Source organism: Triticum urartu, chromosome 1, assembly GCF_003073215.2.
Source record: "Triticum urartu cultivar G1812 chromosome 1, Tu2.1, whole genome shotgun sequence".
Taxonomy (NCBI): Eukaryota; Viridiplantae; Streptophyta; class Magnoliopsida; order Poales; family Poaceae; genus Triticum; species Triticum urartu.
Window position 1 is genome coordinate 178,946,904 of NC_053022.1, and position 12,537 is coordinate 178,959,440.

Below are 12,537 nucleotides of genomic sequence, written 5' to 3' on the forward strand. Positions count from 1 at the left end.
CTAATGCACCTCTACAACAACAACAACGCCGCTTTCCAAATCAAGTGGGACGAGCACATCGCGTTCCCATTGACCCTGGGCAAACTTCTGGTGCCGCTATTGATGCTTCTGCCACTCCTGCTGCTACTGCAGAGGTGGAGGACCATTACAAGGATGAGGTTGACCAAATTTAGAACTACGTGCAACAACCAGCACCACCACCACCAGGTCGTCCTCATGCATATCATCGCAACGGTAGGGCTGCACCACCACCTGAGGTACATGACCATCTTCATAAACTAAAATTGAACATTCCACCATTTGAGGGTAGATATGTTCCTGATATATATCTTACTTGGGAGTTAGAAACTGGACAACGATTTACATGTTTACAATATCCTGAGGAGAGATGTGTTCCTGCTGCTGTTTGTGCTTTCACAAGCTTTGCATGTGTTTGGTGGTCTGAACATTGTAGAGTATATCCTATTCCAGCTACTTGGGCTGCTTTGAAAACTGCTATGCGTACTCGTTGGGTTCCACCATATTATCAACGTGAATTACTTCAAAAATTGCAGCGTTTAAGACAAGGAAAAAATTCTGTAGAAGAATATTATCAGGAATTACAAAACTGGCATGATTAGATGTGGAATTGTTGAGGAGAATGAAGCTATGCTTGCACGTTTTATGGGTGGATTAAATAGAGAGATTCAGACCATCCTAGAGTATAAGGAGTATAATAATATCACTCGTTTATTCCATCTTGCTTGTAAAGCTGAACGTGAAGTGCAGGATCGACAGGCATTGGCGCGAACTAACTTTTCTGCAGGTCGATCTTCATCATGGACACCACGTGCATCCTCTACTTCCACTCCACCAGCACCTCCATCAGGTGCCACCTCCAGCCGTGATACAAGAAAGCAGGCACAACCACCACTATCTGCCAAGAGCACACCTGCTGGACCTGCGCAGAGCTCTTCTTCTTCCATGGCATCAACAGGGCACACAAGTGATATTATTTGTCGTCGTTGTAAGGGAAGAGGACATTTTGCGAGAGAATGCCAATCTCATCGTGTGATGATTGCTACTGAGGATGGTGGGTATGAGTCCGCTAGTGACTATGATGAGGAGACTTTGGCTCTTATTACACGTGAAGAACACGGTGGAAATGATTCTGATCATGAGACGCAATACATGGCTCCTGAAGATGCTGACAGGTATGAATGTTTAGTTGCTCAACGTGTTTTGAGTGTGCAGGTCACACAAGCTAAGCAAAATCAGAGGCATAATTTGTTCCATACAAAGGGAGTTGTGAAGGAACGTTCTGTTCACGTCATCATAGATGGAGGGAGCTGCAACAACTTGGCTAGCATGGAGATGGTGGAGAAGCTATCCCTCACCACAAGACCACATCCACATCCTTACTACATCCAACGGTTCAACAACAGCGGCAAGGTTAAGGTAACATGTACTGTTTGTGTGCATTTTAGTATCGCTACATATGCTGATTATGTTGATTGTGATGTGGTACCTATGCAAGCATGTTCCTTATTACTTGGTAGACCATGGCAATTTGATAAAAAAAATCCGTACACCATGGTAGAAACAATCAGTATACTCTTGTTCATCAGGATAAAAATATTGCTTTGCTTCCTATGACTCCTGATTCTATATTGAAAGATGATATTAATAGAGCTAATAAAGCAAAACAGGAGAACAATAAGAGTGAAAATCAGATTGCGGCAAAAGAATTTGAGCAACAAATGAAGCCTAATAATAAACCATCTAGTGTTGCTTCTGAAATTAAATTGAAAGTGCATGTTTACTTGCCACCAAATCTGATATTGATGATCTAGATTTTAGCAAATTTGTTTGCTATGCATTTGTGTGCAAAGAGGCATTATTTTCATTCGAGGACGTGCCTTCCTCTTTGCCTCCTACTATCACTAACATTTTGTAGGAGTTCGCTGATGTCTTTCCACAAGACATGCCACCGAGATTACCACCTATTCGAGGGATTGAGCATCAAATTGACTTAATTCCCGGTGCATCATTACCCAACCGTGCGCCATACTGTACCAATCCAAAGGAGACGAAGGAGATTATGTGTCAAGTACAGGAGCTGCTTGACAAAGGTTATATACGCGAATCCCTTAGTCCTTGTGTTGTTCCTATAATTTTAGTGCCGAAAAAGGATGGTACATCACGTATGTGTGTTGATTGTAGAGGCATTAATAATATTACTATTCGTTATCGTCATCCTATTCCTAGGCTAGACGTCATGCTTGATGAATTGAGTGGCTCTACAATATTCTCCAAAGTTGATTTGCGTAGTGGATACCATCAAATTCGTATGAAATTGGGAGATGAATGGAAAACGGCATTTAAAACTAAGTTTGGTTTATATGAGTGGTTAGTCATGCCTTTTGGGTTAACTAATGCAGCTAGTACTTTCATGAGACTGATGAACGAAGTTTTACATGCTTTCATTGGACGATTCGTGGTAGTCTATTTTGATGATATACGGATTTATAGCAAATCTTTGGAGGAACATTTGGAACATTTACGTGCTGTTTCTATTGCTCTACGTGATGCACGTTTGTTTGGTAACCTTGGAAAGTGCACCTTTTGCACCGACCGAGTATCTTTTCTTGGCTATGTTGTTACTCCACAGGGAATTGAAGTTGATAAAGCCAAGATTGAAGTTATTGAGAGTTGGCCGCCGCCCAAAACGGTCACACAAGTGAGGAGTTTCCGTGGCCTCGCTGGTTTCTATAGGCGTTTTGTGAGAGATTTCAGCACCATTGCTTCACCTCTCCACGAGCTTACAAAGAAGGATGTGCATTTTGTTTGGGGTCCCGCACAGGAAGAAGCCTTCACGGTATTGAAAGATAAATTGACACATGCTCCTTTACTCCAACCTTCTAATTTCAATAATACTTTTGAGCTTGAATGTGATGCTAGTGGAATTGGATTAGGAGGTGTGTTATTACAAGATGGCAAACCTGTTGCATACTTTTCTGAAAAATTGAGTGGGCCTAGTCTGAACTATTCTACTTATGATAAAGAATTATATGCTCTTGTTCGGACCTTAGAAACATGGCAACATTATTTATGGCCCAAGGAATTTGTTATACATTCTGATCATGAATCTTTGAAACACATTAAAAGTCAAGCAAGACTGAACCGTAGACATGCTAAATGGGATGAATTCATTGAGACTTTCCCTTATGTCATTAAACACAAGAAGGGTAAAGAAAATATTATTGCTGATGCATTGTCTCATCATTATACTATGCTTTCACAACTTGACTTTAAAATATTTGGTTTGGAGACCATGAAAGATCAATATGTTCATGATGCTGAATTTAAAGATGCATTGCAGAATTGTAAGGAAGGGAGAACTTGGAACAAGTTTGTTCTTAACAATGGATTTGTGTTTCGTGCTAACAAGCTATGCATTCCAGCTAGCTCCGTTCATCTTTTGTTGTTGTAGGAGGCGCATGAAGGAGGTTTAATGGGACACTTTGGCATCAAGAAGACGGAGGATATACTTGCTACACATTTCTTTTGGCCAAAGATGAGACGGGATGTTGAGCGTTTTGTTGCTCGCTGCACTACATGTCAAAAAGCTAAGTCACAACTCAATCCTCATGGTTTATATATGCCTTTGCCTGTACCTAGTGTTCCTTGGGAGGATATATCTATGGACTTTGTTTTTGGTTTACCTCCAACAAAGAAGGGGAGGGATAGCATATTTGTTGTCGTGGATAGGTTCTCGAAAATGGCACACTTTATACCATGTCATAAAAGCGATGATGCTGTTAATGTTGCTGATTTGTTCTTTCATGAAATTATTCGCTTGCATGGTGTGCCAAATACTATTGTTTCAGATCGTGATACTAAATTTCTTAGCCACGTTTGGAGATGTTTATGGGGTAAGTTGGGGACTAAGCTGCTTTGTAGTACTACTTGTCACCCCCAAACTGATGGACAAACTGAAGTAGTCAATAGAACATTTTCTACTATGCTTATGGCTGTTTTGAAGAATAACAAGAAAATGTGGGAAGAATGCTTGGCTCATATTGAATTTGCTTATAATCGTTCATTGCATTCTACTACTAAGATGTGCCCTTTTGAAATTGTGTATGGTTTCCTACCTCATGCACCTATTGATTTGTTGCCTCTTCCATCTTCGGAGAAGGTTAATTTTGATGCTAAAGAACATGCTGAATTGATTTGAAAAATGCATGAGTTAACTAAGGAAAACATTGAGCGTATGAATGCTAAATATAAACTTGCTGGAGATAAGGGTAGGAAACATGTTGTGTTTGCACCTGGAGATCTTGTTTGGTTACATTTGCGTAAGGATAGATTTCCTAATTTGCGCAAATCAAAGCTAATGCCACGTGCTGATGGTCCTTATAAGGTGTTAGAGAAAATAAATGATAATGCATATAAACTTGAGGTGCCTGCAGATTTTGGGGTTAGTCCCACTTTTAACATTGCAGATTTGAAGCCTTATTTGGGTGAGGACGATGAACTTTCGTCGAGGATGACTTCATTTCAAGAAGGGGAGGATGATGGGGACATCAATACCATTGTTACACCCACAGCCCCTGCTGCTATACATACTGGACCAATTACTAGAGCTCACGCACGCCAATTGAATTATCAGGTACTTTCGTTTCTTGGTAACGATTGTAATGTTCATGAGAATATGATGCTACCTAAATTGGATACATTTGTTTTGCTTACAAATGAAGGGCCTAGCTTGGACAAGAAAGATGAACCTTGGAGCAAGTTCAAGCATGGAGATGATGGCATGCGCAAGGGGAACAAGAATGGAGTTCCAAGTGATGATTCCAGGAGTCTGAAGCCACCATAATGAGTGCATGAAGCATGGGACGAAATATACAAGATGCCACTTCATAAATTTCGTCCAGAGGCTATTTTAGGTGCTGCGTCACCTTATTATTGGGCCAGGCCCATGTATTTTTGAAGTACTTAAGTATAGGCTGTTTTTAGAGTCCGTATGTGTGGGGAAACAAGAGTTAGGGTTAAAGGACCAGACCAAGATGTCACAGAACCCCACCTTGATCAATAAAGCTTTCATCTTATATTAGCAATATCAAGATTGCAATCTCAGTTTCTTGCTTGTTCTTCGTTTGCTCGCTGGAAACAGGCCCTCGTGGTCAGGTTGATCTTGCTCCAGCGTTGTCAATAACCCATCGGAGTTGGTTTAGCGATTGGTAAGGCGCGACGTCCTCGCAGGTTCGTAGTTGGATCGTCAAAGTGGACTTCCTCTAAAACGATAGCCACCATCTCATCGAAAGACGGGACACCTTTGCCTTTATCAGAAACCAACCCTAACTCTTGTTTCCCCACACATACGGACTCTAAAAACAGCCTATACTTCAGTATTTCGAATATACATGGGCCTGGCCCAATAATAAGGTGACGCAGCACCTAAAATAGTCTCTGGACGAAATTTATGAAGTGGCATCTTGTATATTTCGTCCAAGGCTTCATGCACTCCTTATGGTGGCTTCAAAGTCCTGAAATCATCACTTGTAACTCCGTTCTGGATCGCTTGCACATGCCATCATCTCCACGCTTGAACTTGTTCCAAGGTTCATCTTTCTTGTCCAAGCTAGGCCCTTCATTTGTAAGCAAAACAAATATATCCAATTTAGGCAGCATCATATTCTCATGAACATTAGAATCGTTTCCAAGAAACGAAAGTACCTGATACTTCAATTGGCGTGCGCGAGCTCTAGTAATTGGTCCAGTATGAATAGCAGCGGGGGCTGTGGGTGTAACAATGGTATTGATGTCCTCATCAGACTTGGCGTGAAGTAGGGCTTGTTGGGACTTGTGCATTTGCGCTTGGTGAGCATCGTCATGATGATGTTGGCGTTCTCGCACTTGAGCTCGTAGTAGATGCCGTTCGTCGTTGTCATGCACATGTTGCTTGGAGGTGACTTGCCCTTCATGATGAGGTGGATCACGAACGTGATGGTGGTCGCCATGGAGATGTGGGCGTGGACGACTTGCGCTTGCATCCTTTTTGCACTCTGAAGACTTGTGACTTGAACGTCGCCGCCTTGAGGATTATGAAGGGGAAGAACGGTTGATCAACAAGGCCTGAATCTCCTCCATCCTTTCATCTTGCTCTTCCTTTTGTCCGGAAAGCTTGTTGTTGATGTAGTCCCTTTTCCTCGCTTCAGAGTGGCGGATGTCAATGGAGAGGTTCTTGATGCGCTCTCACAATCTTGATTGTGCGTGATGTAGGGTGGAACCCTAATCGCCCGATCTTTCATGAAAGGAGCGGACCCCACGAAGAACGCGAAGAACACGAGGAGGGAAACGAGGGAAAACACAAGGGAAAACACAAGAGGAACACTCAAACTAACAAGAACAAGTCACACATGTGCTAGATCCTCGGGTACATAAAACGATACATGAATCCACGGACAACTAAGGACGATACATAAGGGTAGCCGGTTCTTCTTCATCAGGAGGTCTTGAATCCATGGGGGGATCTTCTTCGCGAGGAGGTCTTGAATCCAAGTGGATCTTCTCCGAAGAGGGGCCGCGGTCTCTCTCGTGGAGTAGATCCAGATGGATGAGCGAAGCTCTATCTCTGAGTATGAGCTAAACCAATGCTAACCCTAGAAAGTCGTACGGGATAGAGTATATGTAGTCTTGGTGAAGAAAGGGTACACGGGCCTCGGCCCAAGTGGCTGCGCGCAGGCAGGGCTGGAAGTTCCGGGCTAGGCCAGAAGTTCCGGGTGCCGGAGGTTCCGGGGAGGGTCCGGCCTAACCAGAGAGTTGGCGCAATGGAGATGTGCTGGCATCCGGGGGCCGGAAGGTCCTGGCAGGCCGGAGGTTCCGGGCGCCAGAAGGTCCGGGACGGGGTCCGGGCTAACCTGAGAATTGGCACGCCTGGGCTCGTCGAAGTCATCTGCGGCCGGAAGCTCCGGGTCGGCCGGAAGGTCCGGGGGCCTGAAGTTCCGGGCTCTGGCCGGAAGTTCCAGGCTGTCCAGAGTGTTGACGCCTGTCTCTTCTTCTACAGTCCTCGGCTCCGAGTCTTGAGCGTTGTACCTGATGACACAAAGTATCTCGGACTTAGGCAGCAGCCATGTCTCACTTGAAGAGGGAGAAAACTCAAGTAGGAGTGATGTCACCTCGGATTTAATAGCACGTGCCCTAGCCCTTGTCATTGGTCCACTTGGAGCTTGGATAGTTGAGGTGGCGTCCATGGGGATGGTCGTGGGATGCTCCGCATCATCTCCCCTCCCTTGGGGAAGATCCATCCTCGGATCGAGTTCTTCATCACCATGGAAAGGAGAGAGATCTTTGATGTTGAAGATGTCGCTCATGTTGTATTTGTCGTGCGGGAGGTCGATCTTGTAAGCGTTGTCATTGTATCGTGCGAGCACCTTGAAGGGTCCATCTGCTCGAGGTTGAAGCTTAGACTTGCGTTCTTGTGGAAAGCGCTCCTTGCGAAGGTGTAGCCACACGAGATAACAATGTTGAAGACCATAGGTTGCTTGTTGACGTTGAGCTTGGTCGCAAGGCGTTGTACTTGGCGCTCGATGGTGTTTCTTGTATCTTCATGCACCTTCTTGATATGGGTCGCTCTTGCACTTGCATCCAAATTGATTCGCTCTTGGAGTGGTAGAGGTAGAATATCCAATGGTGACAAAGGGTTGAATCTATAGACGACCTCGAAAGGGGACTTGCCGGTTGTTGAGTGTCTTGCTCGGTTGTAGGCGAACTCGGCGATGGGTAGACACTCCTCCCACTCCTTGATATTCTTCTTGATGAGTACTCGAAGTAGAGCGGAGAGTGTGCGGTTTGTCACCTCCGTTTGGCTGTCGGTTTGAGGATGGTAAGCCGTGGAGAAGAGTATCTTGATTCCGAGCTTGGCGCATAGGGTCTTCCAAAAGTAGCTAAGGAACTTGACGTCGCGGTCCGAGACGATGGTTTTTGGCACACCATGGAGACGCAAAATTTCCCTACAAAAGTGATTAGCAACATGTGAAGCATCGTCTTTCTTGTGGCAAGGAATAAAATGTGCCATTTTTGAGAAACGGTCCACAACGACAAATATAGAATCTTTCCCATTTCGAGTTCTAGGTAAACCAAGGGCAAAGTCCATGCTAATGTCTTCCCAAGGTTGGTATGGAATAGGTAAAGGCATATAGAGACCATGAGATTGAGCTTTGGACTTAGCTTTGCGACATGTAGAACACCAGTTGGTGAAACGATTGACATCCCGAAACATCTTAGGCCAAAAGTAGCTCTTCGAGAGTGTGGAGAACGTCTTGTCACGTCCGAAGTGTCCCATTAAGCCTCCTCCATGATATTCCTGCAAAAGCAACAAACGAAGCGAGGACTCGGGAATGCAAAGTTTGTTAGCTCTCATAAGGTAGCCATCTTCGATGTAATAGCGTTCCCAAGATGTATTCGACAAACACTTAGCATAAGGAATGGCAAAAGTTGTATCATTCTCATATAAGTCTTTGATATGCTCGAAGCCAATGACATCTAACTCAAGTTGCGTGACAAGCATGCAAATGCGGGAAAGAGCATCCGCTACTATGTTTTCTTTACCCTTGATGTACTTGATGACATAGGGAAAAGACTTAATAAATTCACTCCATTTAGCATGACACTTGTTCAACTTAGTTTGTCCCTTAAGATACTTGAGAGTCTCATGATCGGTATGAATGATAAACTCATGGGGACAAAGGTAGTGTTCCCATTCATGCAAAACGCGGACTAAAGCATATAGCTCTTTGTCATAGATGGGATAATTGAGTTGCGCTCCGGAAAGTTTCTCACTAAAGTAAGCTATGGGGCGCTTTTCTTGCGTTAACACACCTCCTATGCCATTACCACTAGCATCGCAATGAATTTCAAAAGGTTTGTCGAAGTTGGGTAAAGCAAGCATGGGGGCATGAGTAAGCAAATTCTTAAGCTCATTGAATGCGGTATCTTGGGATGGTCCCCAAACAAAAGGCACATTCTTCTTGCTCAAAGCATGCAAAGGCGAAGCAATGGTGCGAAAATCCTTCACAAAGCGACGATAGAAACCCGCAAGACCAAGAAAACTACGAACTTGATGCAAGTTGGTTGGTTGCAGCCAAGTCTTAATAGCATTGATCTTTGACTCATCTACATGAACACCCTTAGAAGAGACCACAAAACCCAAGAAAACGAGCTTATCAACACCAAAAAGGCATTTCTCCATATTAGCATAGAGACGCTCTTTCCTAAGAGTTTGCAAAATGGTGCGGACATGCGTGACATGCTCTTGGATTGATTTGCTAAACACAAGAATGTCATCGAAGTAAATCACAATAAATATACCAATGTAAGGGCGAAAGACATGATTCATAAGGCGCATAAAAGTGACCGGTGCTTCCGAGAGACCCATAGGCATGACTAACCACTCATACAAACGAAACATGGTTTTGAAGGCGGTTTTCCATTCATCACCCTCTTGTATGCGGATTTGATAGTAAACACTTTTAAGATCAATTTTAGAAAATATAGTGGCATCGCTAAGCTCATCAAGCATATCATCTAGGCGTGGAATGGGATACCTATAGCGAACGGTGATAGCATTGATAGGTCTACAATCGGAGCACATGTGAAAACTACCATCATGTTTTGGCACAAGAATGACCGGAACGACACAAGGGCTCAAACTTTCACGCACATGTCCATGGTCTATGAGATGCTTTACTTGCCTTTGTATTTCTTTTGTTTCGTCAGGGTTGACGCGGTAGGGAGCTTTGTTTGGAAGTGGCGCTCCGGGGATGAGGTCGATGTGGTGCTCAATGCCTCGAAGTGGAGGTAGTCCCGGAGGTAGCTCATCGGGGAAAACATCTTAAAATTCCTGCAAAAGAGAAGACAACACTAGAGGAAGAGTGTGAGAAGTGTTAGTTTGTGGTGCATTGTCCTTGCACACGAGGACGTAGTGTAGGACACTAGATGCGTTCTCACACACTTCTCTCATCTCACGTTTAGTGGCAAATAAAACTAGGTTCTTGTTTTCGCTCATCGTGGAGGCACTCGGATTTGGCTTGTGGCGCTCACTCTCTTTTTGGTGGCTCACTCTCTCACTATGATCTCCACGATGGGTGGTATGCTTGTCGGCGATCACTTGACTTGGCGACATTGGACGGAGGACGTACTCCTTGCCCTTCATCTTGAAGATGTAGTGGTTCGTTCGGCCGTTGTGGACGACTCCTCTATCGAATTGCCATGGCCGTCCAAGGAGAAGATGACGTCGCACTCCAAGGTGTCTTCGTAGGCGCCGATTTTGAAGGAGACTTGTACTCGGTGCTCGACATGAATAGTGCCGGAGTCACTAAGCCATTGCACTTTGTATGGATGTGGATGCTTTGTCTTGGGCAATTGGAGCTTGGAGCAAAGTTCTTCACTTGCGAGATTGTGACAACTCCCTCCATCGATGATGACCTTGATGGATCGTCCATTGATGCCGGCCCTGGTGTGGAATATGGTGCATCTTTGGTCTTCATCTTGGTGATGTTGGAGAGTCAAGACTTTGGAGACAACCAAGTGCGGGGCTTGAGTCTTCATCACAAAAGACTTGTTCTTCTTCATTGTTCACTTGGGGGTGCATGGTGACTTGCTCAAGGGCTTCCATTTCTCCTTCGCTCATGGAATCATAAGTGCCATCGTCGTTGAAGATCATGGTGCGCTTGTTGGTGCACTCATAGGACTTGTGGCCTCGGCCTCTGCATGTGAAACACTTGAGGGAGCTCGTCTTGACGGTCTCATCGGTAGGGGTTGATGATGATGAAGCTCTCGGCTTGAAGTTTCTTGTAGTAGGCGAAGCTTTCTTGGAAGTCGCCTTGTCGATGTTGGAAGTAGACGGTCTTGTAGTCGGTGTTGGAGTCATTGAAGCTTGGTTATTGGAGAAACCGTAGGACTTGGATGAGAACTTGGCATACTTGAAATCATCTTGCACTTGGCGTTCTGCTTTGGTAGCTTGGTGCATGAGCTCGATGAGATTTGAGTATGGTTGGAAGTCGGCGATCTTCTTGATAGGATGATTGAGTCCAGTCAAGAAACGTGTCATTGTTTGCTCATCATCTTCCGTCACATTGGCTCTTATCATTGCAACCTCCATCTCCTTGTAGTATTCTTCAACGCTCTTGGTTCCTTGCTTGAGTTGTTGGAGTTTCTTGAAGAGGTCGCGGTTGTAGTAGGTAGGCACGAAGCGTGCTCTCATGACATCCTTCATTTGTGCCCAAGTAGTGATGGGTGGTTCACCTCTTGCCTCGCGGCGCTCTATGATTTGTTCCCACCAAATGAGGACATAGTCTTGGAACTCAAGGGATGCCATCGCGATCTTCTTCTCTTCTTCATAATTGTGCAAACGGAAGATCTTGTCAACTTTCAATGCCCATGAAAGGTATTCTTCGGGATCGTTGCTTCCGTTGAACTTGGGCATGGTGAACTTGAGCTTGCCGTAGCGTTGCCGTAGCGTTGCTCTTCATTGTGTTGGGGTCGGGGATGATGACGCCAATGTTGAAGATGATTGTCCAACTCGTGGTGCTCTTGATGCGGAGGGTTGTCAACCTCGTGTTGATCTTGTCACGAAGGATTCCCATTGTTTTCATGCTCTTGATGAACTTGATGGTCTTGGCGAGCTTGTAGAGGAACGCATCGAGCTCGAGGTGGCACTAGATGATGCATGCGAGCTTGAAAACGTCGCTCGTGAATTTCTTCGGGAAGTGCTTCCTCTTCTTCACGGGCTTGTCGGCCTCGGTTGACAATGGCTCGACTCGCATCGCGTAGAGCTTGTTGCGCCTCAAGTGCTTGAGCGTCATGGAGTTGTTGTGCTTGACATTGAGCATTGGCATCGTGTGCATTTTGGTGTAGACGCGCGCGTTCTTCCTCTTCATGTTGGCATTGTTGTTGTCGTTCGCGAGCCAGCGCAAAGGCTTCTTCAGCTTGACGTTGTCGGCGCTCTTGAGAGTCGGTATCCCGAAGCGGATTGAGGTTTGCTTGACGGTCGGTGCACGTGGCTCGCCGAAGAGTGTTCGATGTCGGTGTACTTGAGTCGGAATGGCGACTTGAACGACTCCTTCTTGAAGTGGAAGAAGAGCGGTTGAGCAACAAAGCACGAATCTCCTCCATCCTTGCGTCATTCTCTTGCTTGTGATCGTCGAGCTTGTGGTCGAAGTAGTCCCTTGTACATTGCTCGGAAAGTCGCAAGTCGGTGGCAAGGTTGTCGATGCGTTCACTCATAGCTTGTTGCTCTTGATTCAAAGCACGTTGTGCACCAAAGAGATGACTCTTGGTGACGAAGGAGTTCATGTCGTCGTCTTGCTCCATGAAGAGTGGGTTGGTAGAAGTACTTGGTCTATCCATCATTCCAAGACAAATGTGAGTGGTAGAAAGAGAGGAACGAGTACCAAATGTAACTTGACCGAACTTGAAAGTGGATCAAGGATCACTCCAATGTAGGACAAGGAAATAGCACAATTGGTACGAGTTCTCTTCGGTTTCTCA